This window comes from Prinia subflava, chromosome 16, assembly GCF_021018805.1.
Source record: "Prinia subflava isolate CZ2003 ecotype Zambia chromosome 16, Cam_Psub_1.2, whole genome shotgun sequence".
Classification (NCBI taxonomy): Eukaryota; Metazoa; Chordata; class Aves; order Passeriformes; family Cisticolidae; genus Prinia; species Prinia subflava.
The window spans coordinates 15,560,574-15,574,580 of NC_086262.1; positions in this window are offsets into that span (position 1 = coordinate 15,560,574).

The window sequence follows — 14,007 nt, forward strand, 5'->3', positions numbered from 1 at the left end:
TTTTATCCGGGAGATTTAATGGTGTCCACTGGTAGATAAGTGAGGAAGATGATTTTTACCTGCTGGGAAATGTCAGGAAGCAAAGAGAGCATTAAATGTCTCATGGAGTGGTTCCAGGCGTGGTGTGGAACAGGAGCTGGGCACAGCTGACAGAAAGGACAATGGCAAAGAACTGAACTCCAAAGTGTGAACAGTAAACTGAAAAAAGGGGATTTTGGAATGGGAATTGGGTGTTCTGTGTGCAGCCTCAGGGCCCAGGGTACTTGAGGAAGTGGTGTGGTCACAGGTAGGAGGCAAAAATGTGAAGTGCCCTCACACTGAGCCTGGAAGGAGCTCAGGGAAATGAATCTGACCTGCTGGGACACATCATACAGGGAGATAAACACTTAAGGAGGAAAATAGATTAAAACTGCCCCCCACTTTAGCAGCATCTGTTGATAGCAAGAGCACTATATCTGGAGAAAATGTAATAAGCTACAAGATTAAATGTGTATCATCTTTGCACTGTGAGGCAGGCTGAGATTGCTGCCAGGCTGCAGCAGAGAGATTTGCACAAACACATGAGCTAAGGCAGCGTTGTCTGGGCTCCGAGCTCCATTTCTGCCATTCAGCCACATAAAATGATCTAAATCCCATCTCGCAGCTGACAGGCAGCAGGGCAAGGTCACTTCATCACAGTGGAGAAGGGGAGGGCTCCTCTGATACCCACTCTCAGGAACAAGAGAGCTTTGCCAGGAGCTGATGGGTGCCTCTCCTGTCTGCAGTGTTAAAAGCAGCTCGGCGTGGGTGTCCGTGTGGGAGGGAACACGGGGAGATGGAGCCTCTCCTTGGAGGCACAGGGTCCATCCACGGTGAGGTTCTGGCAGGATTTGCTCTGCTTGCAGCCAGGGGAGGAGTTTCTCTGACTGATTTTAGGGTCCTGGACTGTCATTGTGTTAAAGAAGGCAGATTTTTGTCTAGGAGCAGGATGACAGCAATCAGGCAGTCTGGGCAGAGAATTTTTTAGAAGGGAGAGGAAAGGTCAGGGATAAAAAAAGATTAAGAGATCTGTAAGATGGAAAAGCCTGGGGGAGTGTGTGTGGGGGAGAACACAGATAATAGAAACATGTATTCACCTAAAATTTGCATTGTCGAATCTGATAATCACACAGGGCTGGGAAGAGTCTGAAATGATGATATAATCCCTCCTTCAGCCTCGGAGCAGGATTAGTTCTACCCCTGCACTGGCAGGGCTCTGTTTGCCTGGTGCTGGAGGTTGTTCAGCAGAGAATCCTCCACAGCCCCTGCTGGAACTCTTCTCTGCAGCTTTACTAAACACTGCAAGCTTCTCCTCAAGCCTGACCCTCAACATCCTGCAGGAATTTGAGCTAATTCCTGTCCCAGCCAGCACAAATACAAAAGCACTGTCAATGCCTTTGTCATTGCAGCTCTCCTCAACATTTGAAGCCTGTAATATAATTTTTTCCCTTTCTGTACATTAGTCTTCTGCTCAAGATCAGCTTTTAGGCTTTGTTTGCCTCTGCACTCTCTCCACTTGATCTTTATCTCATATCTGAAGCCTCTGGGGCTCCACTCACCCCAGGAAAGGGAGGCTGGAGGCAGAAAGGCTCAGTCCAGCTGTGGGCAGGAGCATTCTGACCACGGGAAATCATCAGTATCCGTCTGGAATCACTTTTAAATGACCCCAATCACTAAAAGTCTGCCTAAACGAGCCATGGGCAGAGTGTCCTTGGGCATCTCTGGGTGCAAACAGCTTTAGAACAAGAGGCAGCAAATGTAAGGGTGGGTTTGGGCCTCAAAGTAAAATAAACCAAATAACATTTTCCACTGTGCTGTTGGAAATTTCTCCTGTGCCTTCTCTGGAAGAGAAGAGTGGCAAAAGGTGGCTGTGAGCTGAGTCAGAGCTGGAGGATGCTGGTGGGAACTGGGAGAGGCTTCCCCATCCAGCTCCAGGGCATCTCTGGGACCTTTCCCAGCCTGAAAAGAAAGGAGCAGCAATTGCACAGGACAGGATTCACAGCCTTGTGAGATGCCAGCAGAGAGCTCTGCTAAAAACAAACACCACCACTCCAGGAAAACAAAACAAAGGTGAAAAGCTGCCCAAAGCTGCTCTTTCCACAAAGCAAACAGGCAGGATTTAAATGCCTCTCACTCGGGGTGAGGAACAGAACGAGAGAATAATGGGAAGAAAGAATTAAGGGTTAAGAAAGAAAGGGGGAAAGAAGCCTTTTATCTAGGAATTAAAGGTTTAACCCGGTAAATCTCCCTCTTTCTCTTATTTCTGGGATAAAAATAAGAGCACTTGGAAAGCTTAAGGGCTCGATTTGAGAAGACAGCCGTGAGTGTGAGGATGCTCAGACACAACTGGGAACTGTAGAAACCCCTAAGCTGCTTTTTCTTAGGAGAAATAAAGAAAATCACCACTTGAGAAGTCTTTATGATACGTCTGCATTTTTAGCTGACTGCAGTTTTATAAAACAGCCTTCCAGTGGGCTTTGTTTGCTTAAATTCAGCCAAATCTTTCCCTGGCATGAGCAAAAATGGAGGCACTGGGGCTGCATTTGTCAAGCAGCTGCTTTCAGTGGGCAGTACCTGGGGAAAAGGGGATTTTTCCAGGTTTAAATTGGTGTCCAAGGCTGAGTGCCCTGGGAATGCTTCCCTCTCACTGAGAGGAATGAGGTTTCCTACAGGTAAAAATGAATGAGAGTTCCCAAAACTCACCCGTGCTCTGCCTCTGGAGTATTTTCCTACAGAACTCTGCTGGTTTAAGTCATGTTGGGCAAACACTCATGAAAAATTCAGTGTCCTCATCTGGGTGTTCGTGGCTTTCAGGACAGTTGGGTCAATCCTGAAAGAGATGTGGGTCACTCACCTCAGCTCATGCACTGCTTGGATTCCCAGGCTGATAAAATCCTTGGGAGCTGCAAAATGCTCTGTCTTCCTGCTAAAAAACACCCAGAAATCATTCTTTCCTGGAACAGAGAATAGATTTTCTTCCAGGAACAGATTTATTTTTCCATTTTAGCTGCAATGTAACTTCAGCAGTTCAAATCTGAATGGTTCTGGACTATTTTTGTTATTGTAGTTAAGAAGTCACTATCAGCCATTATCAGTCATCACCATTATTTTTTTTTTTTTAATTCAAGGACTGATATAGAAATGAAAAGAAAGGGTTCTTTTAGCAAAAAGACTGTTCTTCTTCAAGAGCTTCCCAAAAGGAAAATAATAATGGAAAGAGTAGGGAAACTGAAGAAGGATACCTGATAGAACAGGATTTATTATCAAAACCTGCACTACTATTTCCATATGCAACGTTGATGTAACAGACTGTTAAATATTAGATCATAAAAGTAATCATAAGAAAATCAGAGGCCACTCTGCAAAAGCATAACCCCAGGCAAAGAAAAACTCCTTACACCAATGTTTTTGTAAAGAGCAGCTACGTAAAAATTAAATGGTGTACTGTATAAATATATTGTATTCATATAAACCCCTCCATCTGTGAGTAAATCCAACCACAGAGTGAAAATGCCTGCATTTGACATTATCCACATGGAACAGCATCCAGCTTTGGCTCTGCTCCTTCCTTCCTTCCCTCCTTCCTTCCCTCCTTCCTTCCCTCCTTCCTTCCCTCCTTCCTTCCCTTCTTCCTTCCCTTCTTCCTCCCCTCCTCCCCTCCTTTCCTCCTTCATTCCTTTTTTCCCTCCTTCCTTCCTTTTTTTCCCTCCTTCCTTCCTTTTTTCCCTCCTTCCTTCCTTTTTTCCCCTCCCTCCCTGAGGATTCTCCCACCCAATTTCAGCCATCTGATAATTTATCACTCATTTTAATGCAGCTTCTCTCTGTGGTTGGTGGAGAGAAAAGGGGCAATGGCCTTGCAGAGGGACTTGGTTTGGATAACCCCCTTAAAAAGCAAGAAACACTCATTCTGACATTTCTGAAAGCTGGGAGAAAGGACCCGGGAGGAGTTTCCTTTGAATTATATAGATTTTGGTAATGTTTGAGTGGCTAAAATAGGGAAAGGTGATTTCTTCTCTTGGAAAGGAAGGGGAGGGAGGCCAAGGCTCAGCTTCCAGCAGGGCAGGGACAGAACCAAGGCCAGACTTTTCCTCTCAGTCCCCTCTCCTTGCACCCCACAGAGCCTTTTTGGTATCCCCACCCTCCTCCCTCTCCCTGCTGCTTCCAGCTCAGCATTTATTCACTCCAGCTTTCAGGTTTATTCACTCCAGATTTCAGGTTTATTCACTCCAGCTTTCAGGTTTATTCACTCCAGCTTTCAGGTTTATTCACTCCAGCTTTCAGGTTTATTCACTCCAGCTTTCAGGCAGGTTCCTCTCCCTGCTCAGATCATCTCTGCTCTGCAAACAGGTGGACAAAATGATTTGCTCCCAGGGAAGCTAAACATCTTTGTGGTTCAGTGAGCTCTGGAGGAGAAAAGCAAGGAGATGGGAAGTTCCAGCATCAGGGAGATTATTCCAGTTTAGTGGCTTTGACCAGCAGCTGGCAAGGGCAGCTGTGGAGCACAGCCTGGCTCAAAGGAGAGTCTGGAGGTTGGTGTCTCCTCACAGGAGAGGGCTCTACGTGATCCTTATTTCATCAGCTGTTAAACTTAGGAGAAGAAATGGGAATTTCTGGAGGATTAAATATGAAAGAATACAAATAGGAAGGGACAGCACTAAAGAGGCAAACCCAAAATTCAATCCACTGAGCAGGGAGAAGGAGAGAAGATGATTTATGAAGGGTGTTACTGCTGAAGAGGATAACCAGGAGAGGAACAGCTAACCAGGCACAGGGGATCTTACTGAGGGGTGGAGAATCCTGAGAGTTGACACTGAAATGAAACATTTAATACACTTTTATAGAAGTCACCCTATTGTGACTACAGACAACCATCCAGTACCTGAAGGGAGCCAGGCTGGGTGGAGCCCTGAGCAGCCTGGGCTGGTGGGAGGTGGCCCTGCCCATGGCAAGGGGTGGAATGAGATTGTTTTCATGGCCCCTTCCAACCCAAACCATTCTGTGTTTCCATGAGGATTGTTTGGGGTGGAAATTTGATTTCTGAGGGAGAGCTGAGCAGTCCAGGCTGTTTTTTCTTAGGGGAGATGCACACCTCAGTATTGGGAAGAGTCTTTGATGGAAGCCACTCATGTGAGCTGAGAATTAATTCTGGCACATCAATGCTTCCAAATCAGGTTTGGGTCTCCTCGGTGTGGTTTCATTCTGGAATATCCATGCAGATTATTCACAAGTCAAAATCATGTGCAAATATCTTTCAGGCTCCGTTTCATCACCAATATGTGTTCTCATCTCCTCCTGCTGAAGTTTGACATTATCACAGGATGGTCACTGGGCTGAGAGAGCAAACAGTTATCCTGCAAATAAACCTGGGGAGCAGGTTTAAATAAACCTGGGAAGCAGGTTTAAAGAAACCTGGGGAGAAGGTTTAAATAAACTTGGGGAGCAGGTTTAAAGAAACCTGGGAAGCAGGTTTAAAGAAACCTGGGTCTGTGCTGCCAGGTTTGGGTGGCAGCTATTCTCAGGTGCCAGCTGAAATGCCCTTGCATCTGGTGAAATGAGAACATGGGGGATAATTTAAACTGAAATCCACGTCCTCTCCTCAGCCTCTGATCCAGCAGCAGATCCTGCTCTGGGCAGGGTTCAGAGGCTGCTGTAGCTTTGCTCCCACTCCTTCCCTTCCCCACACTAGTAATTCCTGCAGCAAGCCTGGAGAAAAGCTTTATTTCAGCCCCCCAAAAATGACAAACAAGCCTCCTGCTGCCTTCCCCTCTCGGATTTTACAGATTTACTGTGCTGGCACATCGTTGTTAGCTCTCCCTGCTAGAAGCCATTCCTCAAGCTGGTAAATCCACCTGCAGGTAGTTCTGTCATCCAAGCAGATGACAAGGACATGAATACCATAAAACTTTGGGCTATGAAAGCTAGATGGGAACAAAATTAGCCTGAAAATCTGTCAGACACGAGGGGCAAATATAGAAGTTTTTATCTCAAGCCCTAAAATAATTTCCTGGTAATGAGCTGCACGGGTCAGGACGAGTGCAGGCAACGAGGTTCATTTGCACATATTGCATGAAAGGTAAGCTCAGACCCTGCAGTCTGAGTCAGGGGAACAAGTAATTGAGCTAAAAATAGTTCAGTAAGGCTGCCCAAGGTAGTCTGTGGTTGCTATGCAGCTGAATGGCAAGGGGAGGTGACATGGACATTTTAATATCAACTGCTCTTTTATCCTGCAAGGACTCCTGCAAATGAGGGTGATGGGAGTGCAAAGTTTCACTGCTTGGTGTCCTGCCTGCCTCCACGCTGGTGCTGAGCAGCACAGAAAGGCACAGAAATCACTGCCAGTGCCAGCAGAATGATTGCTTGGATGGTTTTAGGGTGGATTTTGGGAAAGGTTCTTCCCCCAGAGGTGCTGGCACTGCCCAGGCTCCCCAGGGAATGGGCACAGCCCCAGAGCTCCAGGAGAGCTCGGACAGCGCTGCCAGGGGTGCCCAGGGTGGGATTGTTGGGGTCTGTGCAGGGCCAGGGGCTGGGCTGGATGATCCTGTGGGTCCTTTCCAGCTCAGGGTAAAAATTCCAGAATTTTACATTCCAGAATTACTTTCATGGAATTTCTGATGTGTTGTTAGGACTGGCAAGAGGGGCATCAGTGTGGTGTGTCCTCAGAAAAATGACAATGGTGAGGTAGAGAAGTTGCTGTTCTTGAATCACAGAAAGGAGCAAAGAAGGAGTAAAAGGAAATCTGTGGAGATAAAGAAGTTTTTGGGAGACAGGAGGGTCTGAGAGGGCAGAGACAGGAACCACAGGCTAAATAAGCAACAAAATTTAGTCTCCAGCAATAAAAAGGGTAAATGAAGAGGCGCTGAAGAAGGGTGAGAGACAAATGAAAGTGCAAAATGAACCCAGAAAAGAAAACAAAGATTGAGTCAGGCAGTGTGGGTGTGCACGCAGGTGTCTGTTTGCAAGCACAAATATAGAACAGGAAGATGATGATCAAAAAAAAAGAAGAGATACAAAAGCTGGAAAACATTCTGAAGCTGGAGGGATAAAAAGGATTGAAATAAGAATGCAAGTGGAGGAAGCTGTAAATTAAAGGCTAAATGGGGAGGCAGGAATAGCAATTGAAGTATTACTACAGTTTTGTGAACTCTGGTGACAAAGGAGAGGGAAAGCTCTAAATTCTGGAGTTTTAGGACAATACTTGGGGGGTTTGTGTGTGAGCACCCCCTGGCCCTCTGGGTGCTGGAGGTGGGATAAAAACCTGAATTGTTTCATCTGAGGGTTTTGCACGAGGAGATTTGTTTGGGTTTGCAGTCAGCTCCTTGTGCTTGCACCTCACCACCACACTGGAATTAATCCATGGGAGCACTCAGAGCTCAGCTCTCTCCTGTGCAGAACATCACAGCAAACTCCTGGGGTGGGACAGGAGGGTCTGGCACAGACAGGGAGTGCTTTGGGTCGCTTGCAAGGCTGCCAAGGTGTAAATCCCATCTTTTCCTGTGGCTGGGGTAAATCCAGGCAGCCAGCAGCTCCCTGGGATGAGGTGACACCAGCACTGCTCCATCCCCCTCGTGTGTAAAGCACCTGAAATGAGGCTGTGCCACCCTGGGAGCTGGGCAGGGAGCACAGGAACCCCTGAACCCCTCTGCTCCCCCAGGATGGTCCCTGCAGAGGCTGCTCAGCCCAATCCATCCTTCTGGGCTGCTGCTCCGAGCTAGGGCTGGATCTGCTCCGTGCCTGCCCTGCTCAGGAACTGACAGGCACAGCAGCTCCCTGAATTATCCTCGGCTGCCTTCACCATGCAGATTGTGACACAGGCCATCCCTTCCCAATGCAGATTGTGACACAGGCCATCCCTTCACCATGCAGATTGTGACACAGGCCATCCCTTCACAAAGCACTGAGCTCAGCCTCCCCGCAGGCTGTGACACATCCTGCCTCCACGGAATGCGCCTGGAGACAGCACAAATCACCCCGGGAAGCTCCATCGTGTGCCCAGCCCTGCTTCAGAGCAGCAGCCTGGACACCTGAGCTAACACAGGTAGGACACCTGGAGTAACACAGCCTGAATTAATACAGCCTAAACCCAGATCAACACTGCCCAAACCTGGATTAACACAGCCCCAACACCTGAACTAATACAGCCCTGAACACCTGAATTAACGCAGCCCAAACCTGGATTGACACAGCCTGAATTTACACAGCCCAGACTTGGACTGACACAGCCTGAACACCTGAAATAACACGGGTGGGACACCTGAATTAACACAGCCTGAATTAATACAGCCGAAACCCAGAACCTGGATTAACACAGCCCCAACACTTGAATTAACACAGCTCCAATGCCTGAATTAACACAGCCCAAACCTGGATTGACACAGCCTGAACACCTGAATTGATACAGCCCTGAACACCTGGATTAACACAGCCCCAACAGCTGAATTGACACAGCCTGAATTAATACAGCCTAAACATGGATTGACACAGCTCAGTGGAGAGGGAAGGGCACAGGAATGGCCATGCAGAAAGTGAGGAGCCAGCCCAGCAGAGCCTTTGCCATCCCATGTCTGTGTCACCTGGATTTTGGCAGCACAGCCTGGCACAGGGACAGGCTGTGGAGCAGGTCAGGGAAATGGTCCGAGCTGAAAATAACCTGCCAGGAAATCAAATGGCTCTCCCTGGCTGTTCTCAGCAATGTGGAGAGCTGAGAAGGGATTTCTTGCTGGGATTGGGTGTCTCAGGCCAGGAACTCGGTCACTGTGTGCTGAATTAAGTGACCTCCTGATGATCCACGGGAGGTGAGAGGATGGCTCAGCCCCGCTCCACTAATTCCAGTTCTGACTGATCTGAGTAGAAACTGCCCTGCTTCTCCCAGTGCCAGAAAATCAGCATCTCTCCACATCCTTCTTTGTCCCTGGGCTTGCTCATGAAGCCAAGGTCCTGTCAGAGCAAACCCAGTCCCTCCCCAGAGCACGATTTCCAGCCATAAATTGTCCTGGCCAGCCTGCATCCCGCATTGTTGCATTCCACCTGTAATTTCAGGGCTTTACAGACTTCTTTTTTATTTCATTTCATGAAATGCCCTGAAAGAAAATCCATATCCTGCCTTCCACCCAGCAGAGCCTGCATTTCAATGGAGAATTAAGTGATTCTTGTCATCTCTGCTGAGTCTGAAACACGGGGGGGACGTGTCTGACACAATATATCAAACTTGGGCCATCCGTGAGATGTCCAGAGGGATTTTTAAACATCAGATATCCTCTGGCACCTCCATCGCTCAGGTATCTTTGATCATCCTCCCAAGAAATCCTGCAGCATTAGGCAGATAAACAACTTACAGACTGGAACTGTTCTCTGATTTCTCCCGCCTAAATTTCCAGCATTTTCTGATGCTCTTTGTGATGTTTGTGAGGTTTGCTGGAAGTGAAAGCAGAGGGAGAAAAGGAGTCACCACCCCTGTGCCCTAAGCAATGCTTTGATTTAAATTCATGCCTCCCTAATAGTGCAAAATGCAGAATAGGTAGGAAATAAGATCCTTGCAGGAGGTGGATAATTGTGGTTCTCTCAGAAAAAAAAACAAGCAGAAAAAAAAAAAAAGCTTGTGTGATGGATGGCTCAGTGCTCTGAATGCAAATACCAGGCTGTAATTTATTGAAGTTAATAGCAACAAAATGTTAGTGAGATGGTTAGAAAACAACAAGAGCAGCAATGTCTGATGGGGTTTAGATATTCATCAACCAAATGGGAGCCCTTAGTGGGAAGTGTCACAAAAGAAGGATGGCTGGGCTCATGCAAGGTGGAAGGTAAAAGCCATCACAAGCCTCTGGTTCAATGTTCATGCCAAGCCCCCACCCCCAGCACCTATAAACCAATTTATTTTGTCATCTTTCAGTGCTCCATCCTACAACCTGCTTTGGGGCAACTTGCTTATTTAACAGGCTCCACATGCCAAAGGAGGGTGACATTTTAATCCTTTATTTCATTAATTTTTATTTTATCCAGTTGGGATTAAAGCTCCTGGATTTAATGGTAGGAAACTTGAGGAAATGGAGTTTACATGATCACCTTCAGAGTCTTTTCTACCAATTCACCCCCAGACTGGTCCTGGAATTCCATTTCCATCCTGATGACAGCGAAGGGTTTTGCTGGGGATTTTCCTGACAGAGGAAAAGCTTTGTTTTTTTCCACTGTGTATTGATGAGCAGGGCTTTGAAACACTCCTGAGGTCTGGAGTTCAGATGCAGAGGTTCAGATGCTTATCTAAACCGATTTTAAATTGACTGCACCACTCACTTGCCTCCCTGCAAGCAAAGAAGGGACAAACACAGTCAGGGGTGGCACAGGGAGGGAAACACAACCCAGGAAAAATTCTTCCCAAGGTCAAAACCGAGCAAATTTGTCCGGTCCTCATTTTCTACCTCCCACTTTAACATTTTTGAGGGAGGGCAGCTGGTGTCAGGCAGGTCCTTTGAGCCTTCCCAGCACACTGTGACCAGGCACATCCACCCAGTGGGGATGGGAATTGCAGGTCCTGGGCTGCAAACTGACATCAGCTCCTCCGAGGAGGATGCTGACTGCTTAATGAACATCACTAGGCACTGTTTGGCTCCTGCTCAGGAAAAGAAAACTCAAAAATTACTTTCAGGGAGCAGTCAGCATCCATTATCTTCTTTCTGATGATAATTTGGAGATGTTTCTCCCAGTATTTGAGAAAAAGAGTTCGCTTCCAGAGCAGCAACTTCAAGTTTGATTATGTGGCAGAGAGAAAAAGGTGACATAGAAGTATAATTAGAGGGTCCTTTTCCAAGGGAAAATTAATTTCTGCTGTATGCAGGGACCCTTTGTATCCTCTATGCCATCCTGTTTATAATTCCATGAATAAAGCTTAGGTGTACGCCCCTTTTCCCCCTCATTTCATGTTTTTAGAGTGATGGACTGCTCAGGAAGGCTGGGAATGGGAAGTTGTTTCCTTTTTCTTGGCAGCATGAAGAGATGGGATTGGTGTGAGTTCCATTTCCAAGGTCCCACTGTTGCTGCCTCGTTCCTGGGGACATTTGCACGTGCAAATTTAGAGGGTTTTTTATAAATCCTTAAAGCAGTGGAAACAGAACAGTAGAGCGCTGCTGTTCTGGTATTGCAGCATTCCTGAATCCTTGCCTTCTTCCCACTGATGCCTTCAGTTTTATCTTTCCTGTATTTCACACTCTGTGCTGCCCAGGGTGCAGCTCTGAGCTCACACTCAGGGTCTCTCAGCTCTGCACACAGCAGGGACACAAAACAAATCCTTCTCCTGCTGCACACCAAGGACAACTTTCAGCCCAAAAGCACAAACAAGGGTGGCTGGAGGGAGGAACAAGAAGGATGGGACCTCACAGCCTGGAGCTGGAATTGGACAATTAAATCCCAATATGCAAATGGACCAAAATTTATAAAAGTGTGAGACCTCATGACCCATCATCCATTTTGGGTCCATTTTGTGACCATTTTGGGTCCACCTTGGGTGCAGCCCTGGCCAGGCTCTTGTCCTGCCCAAGGTGTATCCTAAACACCTTTCAATAAATCTCTGCTTTATTCTCCAGCTCTGCCCAGGCTCTGTTCCAGCTCAGCCTTCCCAAGGCATCACCGTCACCAAGAAGCCGCTGAAACAAATCTGGTGGGGAGGGGTTGTCCTCACCCCCCTGAGATGTCTCTTTGCTCCTGCCTCTTTGCAGCCTGCTCATGGTGCCAAGGAAGCCCAGGGCTCAGGAAATTCAGGATATTTCACCTCTCCAGCCTGGGCTGTGCTCATCGTGGTGTGGCTCTGCAGAACTCGGGTGTTGTAGCTGGGGATGGATTTGTTCCATCAGCTTTTCCTGAACAACATCTTCCAGCCAGGATGAACTTTCTTTGAGGTCTTGCTGGGGGAATTAATTTCAATTTTATCCTTGAAGGGCAAGGAACAGATTCTTTTGGAAGCCAGAAAAGAGAAAATAAAGGGCTGGAAATAAGCACACTTACGAGCGTTATGGAATCGAGCTTTGTTTTCATTACTGCAAATGCAAAATGCATTTCCCAGCGTTCTTCAGAGCACTCCAGTAATTTGTCTTAATTAGCATGATTTAGGTGGTTGCTTCCAGGCTTTGGAATTTAGCACAAGGTTAATGTACATAAACGTATGGTGGCACAGAGAGAAACCAGAGTTGTCGTGAAGATGAAGCGTTCCAGCAGCCTGGAATGCACAAGGAATTGGCTGAGTTGGCACTCTCGGTTCTGCCACCCAGGCAAAAGAGAAAAACACCCAGAGCTGCAGATGTGTGACTCCCAGGAGCCTCAGGAGCAGCAAAGGGGGGCTCAGGAGTCCCTCTGGAAATGCTTTTCTGATGTATTTGAGTGGAGGCTGATTTGTTCTTTAAAACCCAGAGTTTGATACCCAGCAGGGTTTTCTGTGTCTTGGTGCAATTCACTGTGTGGAGCTGGGCAAGCTCGAACCTGCCTGTGAAACCCAAACTCCTGAGGGGGGCAGGGGGTCCAGGAATGTGTGAACTCACCTGGCAGGGACTTCAGGGACTTCTGCCCTGTGTGACACCGGGCTGTCCCTCTCTGTTCCAGCCCTGTCAGCCTCGTGTGTGTGACCCCTCTCTGCTCTGCAGCCCCTTGCACTGGTTTGATGTGGTTTAGGAGGTTCCCACCCCTCTGCCTGGGCCTGCAGATCCCTCTGTTCTCTCCCTCCTTTTCCAGGAGCATCTGGATTATCCTGGAGATTTGGGAGCTTCTGCACTTCCCGTTGTGCTGTAATGCCCAGGAGTGGAACTGACACCAGCTCTCAAAAGGTGATCTCAGGGGATCTCTGGATGTTTTTTTCCTGCTTTTCCAGCATGTTTTCCCTTTTATAAGGTGAAACAGGTTGGTTATGCCCCCTCCCACCCACCCAAACACAAAATCACCAGAGGGGGTAAGAAGCCACGCCATGGTTGGTGTGCAGTGCAAGGTGACCACTCTGTACAGAGGGAGATCTCTGCAAAGGTGTTGGATTTGTAATTACTGTGCTTTCATTGCTCATCTGCTTTGTCTGGGGAGCTCTGAAGAAGAATTTTGGGTCATTTAGGAGTTTTTCACCCACTGATGCATCAAATGGGGGGCGTTTTGCCCCCAGTAAAGGCAGGATGTACAGAGGGGGGTGACGTCCCACTGAGACTCCTTTTGGCCTGTATTTGTGGCTTGGTGAGAGTGAATTACACCCAGGATTCATTCTCCCTGCCAGGTCCCCAGGCTCCCCTGACAGAGCCTGCTCTGCATTACCATGAGTGATTCCCTTTGCCTTGGGGAGCTGCTGCAGGGTGTTCCCTGTCAGGATTTCCCCCTCACAAACACCAACTGTGTCACCACGGCTGCTCCATCCTCTCTGGGCTGACAGGAGAGGTGCCAGCCCCCCCAGACTCCATCCACGATTTGCTCAGCAGCAGGAAAGAGAATTTCTGCCTTCCTTTGAGAGTGGCTGGAAAGTCTCCATAGAAACATTTGTTGTTACACAACATCAGGACTTTGGGCTGTCTCCTTCCTTCCTTCTGATCCTCTGCGAGGGGATTTGTGGATGCTGAGGGATTTCCTGAGCTGAAGGGATGGTTTACATGGCCAGGCTGTCCTGAGGGATAAATTTAGTCTCCCTGTCCTTCTGATAGATATTTTTGTGCCTCAAGCCCTGCTGCAACAATCCAAGCTGTGGCCAAGAAGTTTTGGTGCAGAGTCTCATTTGTATGGGTAGAGTTCAGTCAAACAGATAAAATGATAATCCCCATTACCAGGAGCTAATTAATTTAATTCTCTAGTTTTCTTTGAGGTGGGAACTGGAAATAAAAGGACTGAGACTGATAGGAGGAAAAAAAAGAAGGGGGGGTTTGGTTCTATCAGCTCTTTTCCTGTGAGTCTGCTCTGCAGAACAGCTTCTTTTTAGAATATATCAGACCCACCTCATGTTTAAACTGCTAAGGTGATGCCTGAGGAACAGTTAATGCCACT